Here is an 18,804-nt window from a genome sequence, read left to right as displayed (position 1 = left end):
GTCCCTAATTTGCTGGGAAGTGGCGGTGCGGTCCCCTACGGCACTGCGTAGGATCCTACGGTCTTGGCGTGCATCCGTGCGTCGCTGCGGTCCGGTCCCAGGTCGACGGGCACGTGCACCTTCCGCCGACCACTGGCGACAACATCGATGTACTGTGGAGACCTCACGCCCCACGTGTTGAGCAATTCGGCGGTACGTCCACCCGGCCTCCAGCATGCCCACTATACGCCCTCGCTCAAAGACCGGCAACTGCACATACGGTTCACGTCCACGCTGTCGCGGCATGCTACCAGTGTTAAAGACTACGATGGAGCTCCGTATGCCACGGCAAACTGGCTGACACTGACGGCGGCGGTGCACAAATGCTGCGCAGCTAGCGCCATTCGACGGCCAACACCGCGGTTCCTGGTGTGTCCGCTGTGCCGTGCGTGTGATCATTGCTTGTACAGCCCTCTCGCAGTGTCCGGAGCAAGTATGGTGGGTCTGACACACCGGTGTCAATGTGTTCTTTTTTCCATTTCCAGGAGTGTATATGGATAGAAATATATGTAACGTCGCTGTATATGGAGGAGGAAAACAAGAAGAGATATGCAAAAATTAATGAAAAAAGCTGTAAAAGGAACGACGAAGGTCATGGAAATTATTTACTTGTCAATAAACATGGGTGTTACAGCATAAATTCAGCTAAGTCATATTTACTTGTAATGTGCGGTTTCTCACAATCGTTATTAAGTGACTATACATAGGAGTGCTCACGAAAACTAAGAGTCCAAAGAAGTTAACTAAATTAGAAGATATGCAAACATATGTGTTTATGACCCTTTATTCCTGCTCGGATCTGTTTGAAAATAATGATTGTATTGTGTATAAATGTAATAGTTTCGACACGGTGCTCTCTCAACAGGGACGCAGTTGCAGAGTTTAAAACTGATGAAATTACTAGTGTTAGTGACCATTCTTTAGTTAAAATCGTAAACGTAAATCTGTATGCTAACTACAATAGAATATGGGAGGGAGACCGTGTCATTTGCGAGTTCAGACGATAAATGTTATCTTTTCATGATGTCACATATCTGTTCTCCGATTAGTTGACCGCCGCACAAGTTGAATTAAGTGATTACGAAGCTAACTTGTCGTATTTGGTGTTTATCTTATTTATACTCGCGTATTTTTCTGTTCAGTGTTCACCATCGTGTCTTGGTTGAAAATAAATTAGGAAAGGGTGTTAAGACCTTCGTGGGATGCTAAATCTAAGATCGAATCGCTAGATGGGTCTTAACAGCCCAAGAGGCAGCCCAGTATGGGAAGAGATGCCTTTCGTAGCCGACCACTATGGTAACAGTCGCTACAGATCTTTGTAGCTACTACCAACATGAAGAGACAGGCTGACCATTTAGTAACACAGGTGATGTCAGATCACCTGAGACAGGCCATCAGCCAACGCATGAAGTTCTGGGAGGATAAGAAGAAAAGCCCGCCTGTGTGGCCAAGCGGTTCTAGGCGCTTCAGTCTGGAACCGCGAGACTGCTGCGGTCGCAGGTTCTAATGCTGCCTCGGGCATGGATATGTGTGATGTCCATAGGTTAGTTAGGTTTAGGTAGTTCTGAGTTCTAGGGAACTGATGACATTAGATGTTAAGTCCCATAGTGCTCAGAGACATTTTGATAAGAAGGAAAAATGATAGTACTATGGTCTTATGTTTTAACCGGACTACAATGGCCAAACTCTGTAATAAAAAAGTACTTACGTATGACGTAAATATGCTGTTTATGTGGTACCCTCTCTTGAAGTTCTCTCCACAGGTATCATTTTTAGTGTAGCCTTAAATAGTGGGGCAACGTAATATTAGTGAGTAGAAACATAATAGATCTTACCTGGGATTTGGCTCTTGGTATAATTTAGTAGTTGATTATGAGAATGGAAGGAGATAGAGCCAGTAAACATTTTAGAGTTCCCTGACACCATACTACCGATCGGTATCAATGGTACCCTCAGATGACAAGCATCAGCTGCGCCTATTGGTACATAATGCTAAGTTAGATTTTTCACGAAGTACAGCAAACACGGGGCCAACCAATAAATTCAGTTATATTTTCTAGTGTAGCATACGATAAATTATCTTTTCCGTTTCCGAAAAGGAGCTTCGTGAGTTGCATTAGGCTACTAGAAACCTCTAGAAGCATCGGGTGATGAAAGTTCCTATACTGAACCAAGACTGGAGTACAAGAAGTAACTGTACCTAAAACTCGAAAATAATAAAATGGCTATATCACCCAGCCAATAACGCAAGTTACATTTTCCTAATGCACAAGACGATGCATTAACTTGTTCGCCCCTGAATTTGGGCTTCGTGAAGTGAAGCATTTCAACAAGACTTCTAAAGAGGTCAGGTGATGATAGCTGATTCATTATACTGACCGTTCCTTGAACGTCAGTTCCAGTAAATACCTGAAGCTGTTCGCCAAATCACAAACAAGACTATCCTCAGAATTCAGTGCATGTTGTGACTTAATATTGCAGTGTTGTACTATACTGTAAGTAAACAAGGTTTCCATTTGGCCTACAAGTGTTTTCGAAAACAGAAAAAGAAAGATAGGTAATCGATCCTGCTGTCAAACTGGCTGTAATATCAAATCTCTCTTTTTGCAAAAGCGCTAAAATACAAATTAAAGTTACCAAAGGCTATTAAAGAGGCAGGTCCTGATCGGATAATATTTTGCTTTCTGATCTTTTGGCGTTGTACATGGTGTTTCACGTACAACGCAAATACTTTATGTGGTATTGTGCACGTCCCGTACCAGGGAGATAGGCTCTGCATATTCTGCGCCTTGATCATAGGACTCTGCCAGGTGGCTTATGAGTTTCAGGCAAACTACCGTTAGTTAAGACCAAATTGAAAAGAATTCCAGGAAAACTATAACACCAGTTAGCAATTTAGTCTATGTATTAAATGGTGTTCGTAAATCAACTGTTTAGTATACAATTTGATCCTATCTGCAATTCCACCCCCCAGACGTTGTGGCCGAGCGGTTCTAGGCGCTTCAGTCTGGAACTGCGCTGCAGGTTGGAATCCTGCCTCGGGCATGGATGTGTGTGATGTCCTTAGGTTAGTTAGCTTTAAGTAGTTCTAAGTCTAGAGGACTGATTACTTCAGATGTTAAGTTCCATAGTGCTTAGAGCCATGTGAACAATTTTTTTAATTTTTTTTTTTTTTGCAGTTCTATCATAACTCAATGTAAATGGTCATTATCAGCAAAAGACGATACGTACCCTAGAATCAAGTGAAAACTATAGCAGCGAGATGGTATCCTGCATGAACTTCAAAAGCTAGACAACAATTGGTCACCAATTTGTACAACGCAATTTCATTAGGTCAAAGAATAAACTGTGAGCAGAACGATGGCGAAGCATGTGGCAGAGATCAAACTCCAAATGTAATGTCTCTGGATTTCAGAGGTCGAAATACGGGAGGAAGACGGCGGAACATGGGTCAGGGTTCGGAGTAAGAGAAGAAAGATGCTGAAGTATGAGGCCAGAGAACGAACAAGTAGTGGAAGATGGCGGGGCGGCTGTGGGGCCCATCTAACGGACTATAGGGAGAAAGTTGGTGGTACTGGGATAACAGATTGCACTTCGGTTTTGGCGCCAAATGGTGTACATGGAATGAACTATGAGAGAGAATACGGTCGAACAGAGTCCAGAGACTGAACTACAGAATAAGATGACAGCTGTGGTGGAAATGGACATTGGCTGTTTCATATATATATATATATATATATATAGGGTGAAGAAAAATTCACGCTCACGGACTTCAAGCGCGATACCTCACATACTAACAGTGAAAAATGACACAAAATTTCGTGCTGCACATATTTCCGGCAGTAAATGGACGTTAAACACTGTCAGTCTGGCAACACTGGAGTCACATGTACGACAACTACCTCTGTCAGCATAAACGATTAGTACTGTGCAGTTGGTGCAGAGATAATACTGCAGTAAACACCGTTTCTTAAGCCACATGTATCCTACATTTACACAATACATGTTTGGAAATTATTTGCAAGGCATGTTGCTAGCCCTCTTGGTGACTTAAGGCCATAATGAAATATAATGGACTTGATGGTGATAAGAATCATAATTGGTTCTAATCGATGGGACCATTGGGGGAAGGTATACAGAAAACAGGCTTGGAATCGAGTAGATGCATTAGTGTGAAGCAATTCGCATCCACATCACGCAAATGGCTTCTTTAAAAGCTGACCAGTACTTTTATTTCTTTGTTGGTAGCATCTAAGTGCAAATAAGTTGTAGACGACCCACTTTAACCTCTGTATGACGATTAAGATATCTGGTACCATACGACGGAGACTACATTTAACAAATGGAAACAAATACGCATCGACCGAGAATCAACCCCTTGATCTCCTAGATGCTAGCCCAAAACGCTGTCCATTGTACCAGCTGTACAGCACTATTCTACTGCTGTCAGAACTAGTTACTGTACATGCGATTACAGTGTTGCCAGACTGCCAGTCTTATGTGTCCGTTTACTACCGCAAATATGCGCAGGATGAAATCTTTTGAAAGATGTTTTTGCACTGCTAGTATGTGAAGAATCGCGCTCCTGTGTCACTTTATGTGTGTGTGTGCGTGTGTGCGTGTGTGTATGTGTGTAAGCACTCGGTCACACTCCTCGCCATGTTCCGGCATGAAAGCAACCAGGCATCTGACATTAAGGAGGTAGTACTATGGACAGCAGAATGAGAAGCATATAGCCCGTGAGCCAGAAACCTCATTGCCTATACTACTCACGAGATTTAACTTCCGAACTGTGCTTTCACCTATTTCACATGGAAGGCTTTCTACATATGTTGCGCCATGTGAAGAGACTGGAATGGCTCCAAGTACGCTGCCAACTGTGGATTAATTCAGTGCAGCGCTGTGATGAAAATGTGATTACGTCAGTTGCCATTTTGCGTCGTTCTGAGAGCCTTTGTCTCTCCTTTTCCAAAGAGTGCTTTTCATTTTCGCCGTGACGCTCTAGTGCTGCGAAATGGAACGCAAATTAAGAGACCACGAGAGCGCTGTGAAATTGAAAAGGCCTTTATGAGGTCACTCGTCGCTCCTAATTTGCATAATATTAACGAATTCTGAGCAGCTGAGCGAGGCAAATATTCTGCGCGCCTCCGTTCGCGTAGCTTTCACAGCCTACATTCAAATATTTCTGGCTGCACTTCAAAGTTTTCTGTCGTTTCAATAAAGTGTGTATAAAATCTGCAGGTACAGAAAGAAACATTTCAGTTTTCTGACTCAAAATGTCCTATTGTATCGGATGTGTCGCAACCATCCTTCAGTCAATGAAATGTGGTTGATTGCTTTGGTGGTATTCTCTTTTCCAGAACTCGCTGTATCAGAAAACATCTATTTTGTACACCTATAAATACTTTTTGTGTCTGCCCCTATTTTACTGTTATTATTGTCAAAATGGTTCAAATGGCTCTGAGCACTATGGGACTTAACATCTATGGTCATCAGTCCCCTAGAACTTAGAACTACTTAAACCTAACTAACCTAAGGACAGCACACAACACCCAGCCATCACGAGGCAGAGAAAATCCCTGACCCCGACGGGAATCGAACCCGGGAACCAGAGCGTGGGAAGCGAGAACGCTACCGCACGACCACGAGATGCGGGCATATTATTGTCATTGTTATTGTCATTAATGTAGTGTTACAACTGTTTTATAACTAATATTATCATTATTAGTGTCAGCAGCAGCAGTAGCAAAACTACTGCCAGTATTAACTTAATTAGTTCGTAGTATTGTTTGCTAACATTGTCTTGCAGTCATTCAGAGCATTTTTATATTACACTCGTGCTCAAAATTAAAGCAAGAAAGCGCTATTTCCCCGTCCTGTGTCTAAGCACGGTATAATCATAGAACAGTCAACACGATCGTGTTCTGCATGGAAGATAGCTTTCTGGCCAATGGACAACCCGACGAACTACAACATCAGGGCACGTGTCAAATGGAGTAGTGTTTGCATCGTTAGTCCCACACAGTCACTGTACACATGGTCACAGAAGGTGCAGTGTGGCACAGAGAATACGCCTGGCAGACGCTCTGCGTTGGTACCCCATAGGAGAAATGGAAGCAGAATAGTCTGAAACTGATATCGCCCACTGGCTTCATGTGAATCGTTCTGTTGTTTCTCGGATGTGGCGACAATTTATAGAGACTGAAATTGTATCCCAAAGACCAGGGTAAGGCCGATCGCGTGTGACATCAGGAAGAGAGGACCGTTTTTGGCAGTAAGTGCACGGTGATACCGCATTAGTACAGCACGGTGATCATCTCGCAGCACCCACTGGACATGTTGCATCGAGGCAAACGGTGTGCACAAGGCTTCGATAGAGTGGCTATTGCTGCCGGAGACCTGCTGTATGTGTATCTCCGTTGCGTCTTCACAGAAGGGAATGTCTAGAGTGGAGTCGTCAACACGCCAGTCCGGACAGTCGAGTAGTGGGCCAATGTTCATTTCACAGACGAGCCCCGATTTGTCTGGGGTCTGATTCTCGATGGATTCCCTTCTGGAGGTAACAAGGAGCATGATTTTAGGACCCAGAAATTGTGGCAAGGGACAGATATCGCAGAGGATCACTAATAGTGTGGGCAGGGCTTATGTCGACCTCTCCAATACGTCTTCATGGAACTATACAGATGAATCGGCAAAGTTGAAATACTATCAGGTATCGTGACGAGATCTTGAAACATCATGAGCGGTTCATTCCGGAACCGCGCTGCTGCTACGGTCACAGGTTCGAATCCTGCCTCGAGCATGGATGTGTGTGATGTTCTTAGGTTAGTTAGGTTTAAGTAGTTCTAAGTCTAGGGGACTGATGGCCTCAGATGCTAAGTCCCATAGTGCTTAGAGCCATTTGAACCATTATGTGCGGTTATTGCGAGGTGCTGTGCACCTGGATTTCGTACTGATGGACAATTATGCTCGACCTCAAAGATCACGGGTGGTTGATGTTTTCTTGGATGCGGCAGATATTGAAAACATGGCATGACCTGCTCACTCTCCCTATTTGAATCTCATAGAGTATATCTGGGGTCCACCAGGGAGACGGGTTGCATCACGTCACCATCCAGCAACCACTCTCCAAGACCTGCTAACAGCTCTGCAGGAAGAGTGGGCGTTAATATTTCAACGCGAGATTGATGACATCGATCACAGACGGCCCCGTCATTTTCAGGCCTGTATTGGTGCCAGAGGAGGTCACACCGAATCCTAAGCCCATTAACCAGTTGTCCGGATGTGTGCAAATCCCTTAAGTCGGAGAAAACGATAAATATTTTTTGTCTACCGTTATGCATGTTGCAGTTATTTTCTTTCTGTATTCTTTACATTGTTTAGAGTATGGCAAAATAGACGTGGTCTTGCAAAATTTCCGTTTATAGCTTTAATTTTGGAAGCCAATGTATTTGCCTCATTGAAATTTCTATTTCTTCGGTAACTATGATGTATAATGGAGGTACTGTATCTGTGAAACCCTGGTTGCGGAAGAGAGGGCATGATCACCCTAATCAGATCAGGTTAAATAAATAAATGAATAAATAAAATATATACATACATTTACCGAGGTAAATTGCAGATACTTTTCTCTGATTTTCTACATGCTTCGTATCAATATATACCACTATGCATGAAATAAAGGAAACTGCTATTCATTACCTCATAGTTCAAATGGTTCAAATGGCTCTGAGCACTATGCGACTTAACTTCTGAGGTCTTCAGTCGCCTAGAACTTAGAACTAATTAAACCTAACTAACCTAAGGACATCACACACATCCATGCCCGAGGCAGGATGCGAACCTGCGACCGTAGCGGTCTTGCGGTTCCAGACTGCAGCGCCTTTAACCGCACGGCCACTTCGGCCGGCGCTAGCAACATGCCTTGCAAATAATTTCCAAACATGTATTGTGTAAATGTAGGATACATGTGGCTTAAGAAACGGTGTTTACTGCAGTATTATCTCTGCACCAACTGCACAGTACTAATCGTTTATGCTGACAGAGGTAGTTGTCGTACATGTGACTCCAGTGTTGCCAGACTGACAGTGTTTAACGTCCATTTACTGCCGGAAATATGTGCAGCACGAAATTTTGTGTCATTTTTCACTGTCGGCAATCTGCAGTTCGTGCCGTTGTGCTTCTACCACGGTTCCTCAGTATTCCATCGAGTGTTGGTTGTGCCCAGGTGCGCGAGTTATGGTGCTGTTGTGCTAGAGGTGTCCAAGGTAACAACGTGGAGTAGTGCAAGCTAGCCCGGGGGTCTTAGTTCTTGACTGCCGGTGTTTACGGTCGCAGTGGTGAATAGGGGCACCACAGGCAGAATGATGTTGGCTAGGGTCGTGGCTGCCGATAACGTGCCAGTTGACGTCAGGTTCTTCGAAAGTGTTGAAATACGTCTGTGGTGGTTTAGCTCTACGTTGCCCTTGGGCTTTTAATTATCAATTCGATTTAGGATATTGGAGGGAATACTGAAAATTGTATAGATCGCGTAAATGAGGAAGAGGTACTGAATAGAATTGGGGAGAAGAGACATTTGTGGTAAACCCGACCAAAAGAAGAGATCCGTTGGCAGGACACATTCTGAGGCATCAAGCGATCACAAATTTAGTACTGGAGAGAAGCGTATGGGGTAAAAGTTGCGACGGGAAACTAAGATGAATACTGCCTGAGCACTATGGGACTTAACATAAGAGGTCATCAGTTCCCTAGAACCAACCTAAGGACATCACACACATCCATGCCCAAGGCGGGATTCGAACCAGCGACCATAACGGTCGCGCGATTCCAGACTGTAGCGCCTAGAACCGCTCGGCCACAACGGTCGGCGGTGTTGCCACGATGGTTGACTACAAGAATTGGTTAAGACTGCTACGTCGGTTGTTTAGTTGTTGTTGGTGTTTCCTATCGTATTAAAGTGCATGTAACGACTGTGAATCTCCCAGTACTATTCTGCAACTGCATGCGATGTGTCGATTTCCTTGTCTTGTTTTGTACGGCAGCTTTTGTGAGTTGTTGAAAGGATGGGGTCCGATGCCAACGTTGGTGGCTATGGTTTCTTCGGTCGGAGTAGGCTGACGGACAGGGTCATTATTCCTCAGTGATACCATTCTTACCGTGGTGATTCTGGATCGTCGGTATGTGGTTTTTGCTATTGATGTAATGCAAAAGGGAGACGTACTGGTGGTAAGGATCAACGGTACGTTGTGATTTAAAAAACTTAAGGCAGTGGAAAGTTGAAACGTCCCTGTGCTGTGTTGTGTGGCCACAATGTCCTGCCAGTGGAGGGTGTTGTATGGTGAAAGCTTTCATCGTATTGTTCGTTTGAATCGCCTTGTGGGCGGTTGTATAGCGGAGTGCGTTCTTTGGAAAGCGCTTCGCTCCTGCAGAATAGTAAAGTGGTGACCCAGCGTAGTTAGCAAATTTTAAGTAAGAGTGCCTGGGCGCAACTGATGAGCTGGGTACGGCCGCACGGGCTTCTTGAATATAGTTTCGCGCAGCGCCTTAGATATCACACGGTGCAGCGAGGCCAGTGTTCGTCCTCAATTGCCTGGTTACGCCTCGTGAAGATTAAGCTGTCACATTGTGGTTGTGGTCCTGTGAACGTATCGCGGCGTCTGGGCGACGGCAATTGAGCTAAAAAGGGCCGATAAAAAAATGTAACTGTTCATTGGAAGCTTAAGCTGTTAATCCCGCTGCTAAATTTGCGCTAAGTTGCTTCCAGGACTAAGGTAGTGATGGTAATCTTAGTTTCAGGTATCCCGTAGCAGCCTGCTCCGCATCTAGCTTGGGTTCAAGTCTCACCACCCGATTTTGCGGAAGATATTCTTGGGGGGTTGCCCAAGATCCAGAGGTCGGTCAGGACCTAGGCTGCGTTCGCTTCTTGTCATCAACAGGGGGTTACGGGTGTTTGACGTCCGGGAGTGCTTGATTTCTAATTGTAGAAACCTATTTAAAGAAATTAGAGAGACTGATTCCATTCTAGTCTCGACACTTAATAATCCATCTCTCCCGTTCTACGAAATCGGTAACAGTGTTACTCTACACACTGTCTTAAGCGCTTGCGTAGCTAGTTTCTATAATTCAGTCACCCCTAACGATGCTGCAAAAATATGGGTCAAGGATGTTGTCTGATATATTGGATAAATAACACACTGACATATAAAATTCGATAAATTTGGAGCATCACTTTTCGCTCATCTCTTCCTGTTGCGAAAATATTCGTACCTCTCCCAGGTTTTAATTCTACAATACGCAGTTGTTCTCTTTCGTACTTGCCACAGTGTCAGTAATTATCTTCCAGATTAAGAGAAGCTGGGACTAATTTCGTTAAGATCTCTACTAACAAGGGAACCTCCCCATCGCACCCCCATCAGATTTAGTTATAAGTTGGCACAGTGGATAGACCTTGAAAAACTAAACACAGATCAGTAGAGAAAACAGGAAGAAGTTGTGTGGAACTATGAAACAATAAGCAAAATATACAAACTGAGTAGTCCATGTGCAAGATAGACAACATCAAGAATAGCGTGAGGTCAGGAGCGCCGTGGTCCCGTGGTTAGCGTGAGCAGCTGTGAAACGAGAAGTCCTTTGTTCAAGTCTTCCCTTGTGTGAAAATTTTAATTCCTTTTTTTTCGCAAAGTTATGATCCGTCCGTTCGTTCATTGACGTCTCTGTTCACTGTAATAAGTTTAGTGTCTGTGTTTTGCGACCGCACTTCAAAACCGTGCGATTAGTAGACGAAAGGACGTGCCTCTCCAATGGGAACCGGAAACATTTGATCGCAAGGTCATAAGTCAACCGATTTCTCCACAGGAAAACACGTCTGATATATTCTATACGACACTGGTGACGGCATGTGCGTCACATGACAGGAATATGTTGCCGACCCACCTAACTTGTACACTTGGCGAATGGGTAATAAGATTCCTCTACCTTGACCGATTTAGGTTTTCTTGTGGATGTGATAATCACTCCCAAAAAGCGATGAAAACGTAAGAGTTTGTCACAGACTGAAAATAAAAAATTACAGTTTTCACACGAGGAAAGTCTCGAACCAAGGACCTGTAGTTCCGTATCTGCTCACGCTAACCACGGGACCACGGCGCTCCTGACGTCCCACTACCATCATGTTGCCTCTCTTACACATGGACTACTCAGTTTGTATATTTTGTTTATTTTTTCATAGTTCCACACAACTCCTTCCTGTTTTCTCGCTTGATCTGTGTTCAGTTTTTCAAGGCCTATCCACTGAGCCAGCTTATAACTAAATCTGAGGGGGGTGCGATGGGGAGGTTCCCTTGTAAGAAGAATGTCCAACTACTGTAAAGTGTGTGCCGAGTGTGATATAAAATCTCTGAAACTGTTTACGGTAGCCAGAAATAACGTTTTGAAAGAAACGTGTAAGAATAGAACAGGCATAAAAGCTGATGACCAGTATTTCGAGAGTCTCCTTGTTAGGGGCGTTATGGGACACACGCACAAGAATGGAACACAACAAACCGCTATACGAGAACCAAAAGTCATCTGCACATAGCAGTATGTCTGAAGAAAAGACATGTTTTAAGTCCAGACATCTAACCATTTACAGCTAACTCTCATACTTTTCATATCGTCTTGGACTAAATTTACCTGAATCCCAAAATTAAGGAAAAAAGGAAAAGGAGCTGTATTAAAAAGGCAGTTCATCATTTCCATCAAGGAGGACTGTCGAACCTGAAGTCGAAATCGAATAATACTTGTGTCCTACCAATATCCAAAAATTTATTAATACAGTGCCGTCCACCTCAGGTAAGACAACGGGAAATCTTCGGTAACAAGCATCCCAGAGACAACTGAAATGCAAGTAACCAGGACACAAAGCAAGAACAAGAGACTCGGACAGACAGACTAAACCGACTGTGTTCTGGAAAACTTGGAGACGCAAGAAAGAGCACAGAAGAGACGGATTAATGAACTATAAAAGACTGTTTAGGATAATTGGAGTAGGACAAGTAATAACTAACCCAAGCGTCCCATCATAATCTTGCCTAGTCTCCAGTTCGAGACGGATCTGGACTGGACTGGGTAGGACAAACACAAATTACTCGCACATACTGACATAGCCAAGCATACTCGGATATTAAATACCATAAACCGTTAAAGTTAAGCCCATTTTAGCGAAATCAGGGAGAACACAGGTTTCAGACGCGGTACCGTTGTACGTAAAGTGCGTAAAAATCTATAAATCGAAATCTAAGCTGCACGGGGTAGCCGCGTGGTCTCAGGCGTCTTGCCACGGGTTGAGCGGCTCCCTCCGTCGGAGGTTCGAGTCCTCTCTCGGGCATTTATGTGCCTTGTCCTTAGCATAAGTTAGTTTAAGTAGTGTGTAAGCCTAGGGACTGGTGACCTGAGCAGTTTGGTCCCTTGGGAACTTACCAACAAATTTCCAGTTTCGAAATCTAAAAGAAATTCTTAAGACTTATGGGTACTTCTTCATTACGCTATTTAGCGTATTACAAGAAAGTCCCAGGAGTATGTGAATGGTATACAACAGGAGACATTTGTAACGCTTTATAGGTCGTGTCCTAACGTGAGGTCGAGGTAAGAAGCGCCCCGCTTCGTACACTGCCTACCCCTGCCTTGAGACATGGCGGAAGCGGGAAATGTCTGGCCTGCTTCAGTCATCATAAGGGTGCACAAGAGAGGGTGTTGATCGAATGGGTACAAATGCATAATCAATACCGGGCGAGGTGGCTCAGTTGTTAGCATACTGGACTCGCATTCGGGAAGACGACGGTTCAAACCCACGTCCGACCATTCTGATTTAGGTTTCCCGTGATTTCAGACAAATACGGGGAAGTGCACGGAAGCCTTCCTTCCCCATCGTTCCATAATCCGATCGTACCGATGACCTCGCTATTTGGTCCTCTCTCTCAAATCAACCAGTCAACAAACCATAATCTATACATACAATTTCTGGCGTATCCTTCCTCAACAGCTCGATGTCAAGACAAATGTATAACATTCGGTGTGATATGCTTTTGGTGAATACGCTCGTAAATGCTGAAGTGACAACTTGTATGAAAGGGACAGATACTACTACTTGAAAATGTCTTGGAAAAAAAGTTGTTTGATGTCGTTATCGAAATTTGTACTGTACCAGCAGGGATGCAGAAGTCACTAACTCCTCAAGCTGGTTCGTGAGTTCCAACGATTGGACTTGATCAGTGAAGGTTACTGGATGGTTGATGATTGAGACATGCGAGCTAGACTGGACGTAACAGAATTAATTTCTGCCCCAAACATCATGGATGGTATCCATAGGTTTTGGCTTTGGTTCCGCACTGTTATGTTAAGTAGTAACCTTGTCAAAAGTGCTGGATATTCACTTCGGTAACGCATGCCGTATGCATATAGTTGCCTCGATCTACCTTTAATCGTGGACAGAAAACACTAGAATTTACACCGAGAATTAGACGTTGTGGTGAAGGCACTGGTCTCCCATTCTGGAGGTGAATGTTGAGATCCAGGTGCACCCATCTAGACTTGTATCTGCCTTTATTTACGTAGCCTTTTATTTGCTCTGTTAAGAAATGATGTTGATCTTGGTCGCATCTTTGCCAATTTGAGAGTTTGACTCTTTTGATGGTTGACTTTACTTTCGTTTCCGCAGTCTTTCATGTATCATATTCACGACAACTTGCCATGAAGTGGAACATGAAAGATGGTTCACAAAATAAGACGAACATTCTCTATGAAAACTTGCCTACATGAATGCCATTTACATCATATTATTATTTAAATTTTTAATCTGCAACGTGGTTGCTTAAATGTAATTCTTCCACGTACATGCTATCTATTGGCAAATACTTCGATGAAGCACATATTATTTCAGGGTGTTTCTTAAACTTTCATTGTCTGTCTGGATCTTTAATTTACAAGGGGAATCTTCAAAAATATTTTTATGGCTGCAAATATTGCTCCTTTCCATGCCACAGTAAGTTTAATTTGTCGATAACTGGGATGTCGCTTTTGTAACCAGTGTTAAATTGCTACTAGTATTTTTAAAGTGTGCTAGATTCTTCGCAACAAACCCCATAGTATATAGAATGAGATTTTCACTCTGCAGCGGAGTGTGCGCTGATATGAAACTTCCTGGCAGATTAAAACTGTGTGCCCGACCGAGACTCGAACTCGGGACCTTTGCCTTTCGCGGGCAAGTGCTCTACCAAGAGCACTTTCCCGCGAAAGCAAAGGTCCCGAGTTTGAGTCTCGGTCGGGCACACAGTTTTAATCTGCCAGGAAGTTTCCCATAGTATATGTTTATGTATTGGGGCACTGAAGCTGCTGGCCAAATTATTTATACAGTGGCCTACATAAATTTGGAAGAGGAACGTAAGATATTATCCTTACTGGAGGTTTCTTTGCAATGAATACTTCGTGCATATCTGTGGATGTACCCGAGAAAATTAGGTTAATCCATATTGTAATAATCTCGTCGTCGAAAAGTCTCGAAATTCTAAGAATTCTTCCTTCAAATAATTATTGTCTGCTGCATCTCTCCTTCTCAGAAATCTGCTATGGGGTTAACGAAAGACACGTCGGGACTGTTCCGCAGCCTCTAACCAAAACCACAAACGAAGCATGTTTGTCTCTGTGAGCAGTTTACTACCACAAATTTTAGGACACAGCACAAATAGGAATGAATCAACTTCGGAATGTACGATGTGACTCTTCAGATTCCGTGTCGAAGTCGTAAATTAAGCGGGAGAAGCAAATACGGATTATTATGCTGTGTGGTTAACCTAATTATCATCGAGCACGACGTTAGTGGAACTTCCAGTTATTAAATGCTGTAGCTCGCGCTAGGAGTGGCACGTCGTTTGTTGGTAGAGACCTTGTGATCACACACTATCTGAATAACTGCTGCACGACCTACAACATTATAAGAAATTATTTTGTTGATGTGTGTGTGTCTGAATAACTGCTGCACGACCCACAACATTATAAGAAATTATTTTGTTGATGTGTGTGTGTGTGTGTGTGTGTGTGTGTGTGTGTGTGTGTGTGTGTGTGTGTGTGTGTATGTGTAGTGTAATGTTTGTGTCGTATGATATGATGATGACGATGAGGGAAGGAAGAGGTCAAAGGAAGAAGTCGAGATAATACCATAAAACCTTATACTGGCATACTGGTAATTATAGAAAGAAAGTGTGGAGCGTAAAAACTGTACAATGGTGCCAACACTTGACTGCAGTAAACAGGTTCAAATATTGGCGATTATGCAAAGATTAAGATGCTTGCGCGAGACAGACTAGCATGGAGTGTTGCATGTAAACTATCTTCGGAGTGAAGCCCAAAACAACAACAACCACAACCTGCCCTTTACACAATGAACTTCATCGCGTATTTGTATCCGTGATCTCTGGTAGTTCGTCACAGATTTTTAATGTAAATATATTGTGTTCACCTCGGAAGATGTTCTCCGTAGTTGAGAACGAAACGTCAGGGAGAAGAATTTCTACATATCGACCACGGCAACTTAGCCCGGAAGAGTTTACTGATAAAGACGCCGGCGTGAAAGCCTGCATGGAATGATTATATTGTGTTCGTTTGTGTGGAAGTATCTTCACCACAGCGACAGAAACTGTACAATTTAACAACCAAAACGTACATTAGAAACCACATAGTAATGCGACAAATTTCAGACGAGAATAGTGTAATGTGGGCACCCTCGTCGTCAGGTGAATGAAAGAATGTTCTGAAAAGATGGGAAATGAAATATTTACAAGCCACGAATTGCTGTTTTTTTCCCCTATTCATAATTTATCACCTGTGGAGAGTAACTGAAGGAAGTGTGACTTAGATAAATTACAGAGTCGATGAGATAGATCTGAAATTCGTACAATGAGATTAAATGAAATCATTAAATGATCGTATGGCATTGTTGGCAGGGAGGCCCCGTGGGGGGAAGTTCGGCCGCCGTATTGCAAGTCCTTTTTAGGTGGCACCACATCGGCGACTTGCAAGTCAATGATGATGAAAATGATGATGGACACACAACACCCAGTCCTCTACCGGGAATCCAACCCGTGCCCCCCTGCGTGACAGGCAGTAACGCTACCACTACGTTACAGAGGAGGACGTAAAATGAGATACAGATGGACCACGGAAAAATAGGTAGGCCATTTCCACAGACGCCGTGTGAAATTCAAGATAGAAGTAAATAAATCACGTCAAGCAAGCCACAGTCAAGAAGAGAAAGAACCTTCTTGAAAAATTCAAACACGTGGTTGACCAAAGTATTCTAATACGCTGAGCCCATATGGGAGCAGTAGCATGACTAATACACAATGGAGTGTGTAGATAAGCGAAATCGATCAAAAAGAAATATGACTTGGCTCTGAGCACTATGGGACTTAGCTTCTGAGGTCATCAGTCCCCTAGAACTTAGAACTACTTAAACCTAATTAACCTAAGGACATCACACACACCCTATGCCCGAGGCAGGATTCGAACCTGCGACCGTAGAGGTCGCGCGGTTCCAGACTGTAGCGCCTAGAACCGCTCGGCCATACCGGCCGGCAAATATGATTTAATTAATAACAAATAACTACACAAATTAAAGAGGATTTCATAAAGAAAAAATTTGCTGTATGGGAAATTCCTGCTTTTGGCAGAATAATCGGAAGAATCCATCGAGACCATCTAATGCAGAAAAACACACAGTAAACGCTTCGAAATCACGTAACCCAGGAGAGATGCGTTACGGGAAAAACGTTGACGCGTAGTAAACCTTTATTACAGTATTGCTATTTGATTATAATAACCCAAAAAACAATGGAATATTTTAAGAGTAAACTACCGAGAATTGTGTTCAATATGCCAGTCAGAGGTGATGGACTTCCACCAAAGCCGTTAAATTCGCACCAGTAAGGAAGCTGGACAATATATTTTAGTTAAGCATTATAAAGAGCCTATGGTGATGAGCAGAGGAACAGAAAACTAATGCGTTTACGTATCTAATTGTCCAGTTCGAAATGTTAAACTGCTATGTGCATGATGAAAAAAAAAATGGTTCAAATGGCTCTGAGCACTATGGGACTCAACTGCTGTGGTCATAAGTCCCCTAGAACTTAGAACTACTTAAACCTAAGTAACATAAGGACAGCACACAACACCCAGCCATCACGAGGCAGAGAAAATCCCTGACCCCGCCGGCAATCGAACCCGGGAACCCGGGCGTGGGAAGCGAGAACGCTACCGCACGACCACGAGATGCGGGCGTGGATGATGAAGATAGCACGTAGCTATCAGACAGAACATTACGACCACCTACCTAAAAGCCGGTATGTCCACTTCCGTCACGATTAGCTGTGGCGACGCGATTTGACATGGAAGCAGTGAGACTTTGGTAGGCCAACGGATGGAGTTGGTACCACATCTCCACACACAACTAATTCTCTTAATTTCCGGGGAGGGGAGCGATGAGCTATGACTCCAAGTTCGATGATATCCCATATGTGTTCGATCAGGTTCAGATCTGCCGAGATAAGGGGCCAGTACACCAATTGGACCTCGCCACTATTTTGCTCGAACCACTCTATCACACACCTCGCCTTTTGACATGGAGCATTATCGTGTTGCAAAATGCCACTGTCGTCAAGAAACACTATCGTCATGAAGAATTATACGCGGTCTGCAACCTATGTGCGATACTCCTTGGTCGTCATGATGCGCTGCACGAGCTCCACTGGACCCATAGCTGCCCACGTGAATGTTCAAGCATAGTCGAATCGCCGCCAGCTTGTCTCCGTGCAGCAGTACAAGTGTGAAGGAGCTGTCCCCCTGGAAGATGACGTAATAGAGGCTACCCATCGGCATGATGAAGAAGGTATCGGGATTCATCAGAACATGCAACGTCCTCCCACTGCGCCAACGTTCAGTGCCGATAGTCACGTACTCGGTTCAGTCACTGTTGCCGATGTCTTGGTGTTAACATTGGGCACATGCATAGGTCGTCGGCTTCAGGGACTCATGTTAGGAGTGGTCGGTGCACTGCGTGCTCAGACACACTTCTGCTCTGCCCAGCTTCAAAGTTCGGTGTCAGCTCCGCGACAGTTCGCCGCCTGTTCTGTTTCACCAGTTCACCCATCCGTCGACATCCGACATTTGTAATGAGGGGTGGCCACCCAATCCCACGATGCTTGTACGTGGTTTCACATCGATCTCGCCACGTGCTGAAGACATTCTCCATAGCGCTCCTCGCACACCCGACACGTCGTGCAGTTTCCGAAATGCCCGTGCCGAGCCTCCGGGCCATCGCAATCTGGCCTCGGCCAAACTCAGATAGGCCAAGCGCCTTCCCCATTCTACACACGGACAGCACGCTCACTGATGCTACTAATACATGTACTGTGCGTGTGTCTGGGTAGCAGCGTTCCCCGCCAGGTGACCCTGCTATCTCATGGAAGGATGTGTGTCGAAAGTACGTCGGTGGTCATCATGTTAAGGCTATCAATGTTGGCCGTTGTTCTACATCTACATCTACATCCATACTTCGCGAGCCACCTGACGGTGTGTGGCGGAGGGTACCCTATCGGTTCTCCCTTCTATTCCAGTCTCGTATTGTTCGTGGGAAGAAGGATTGTCTGTAGGCTTCTGTGTGGGCTCTAATCTCTCTGATTTTATCCTCATGGTCTCTTCGCGAAATATACGTAGGAGGGAGCAATATACTGCTGGACT

The sequence above is a fragment of the Schistocerca nitens genome, chromosome 1 (genome assembly GCF_023898315.1).
Source record: "Schistocerca nitens isolate TAMUIC-IGC-003100 chromosome 1, iqSchNite1.1, whole genome shotgun sequence".
Lineage (NCBI taxonomy): Eukaryota > Metazoa > Arthropoda > Insecta > Orthoptera > Acrididae > Schistocerca > Schistocerca nitens.
This window is presented reverse-complemented; position numbering follows the sequence as displayed.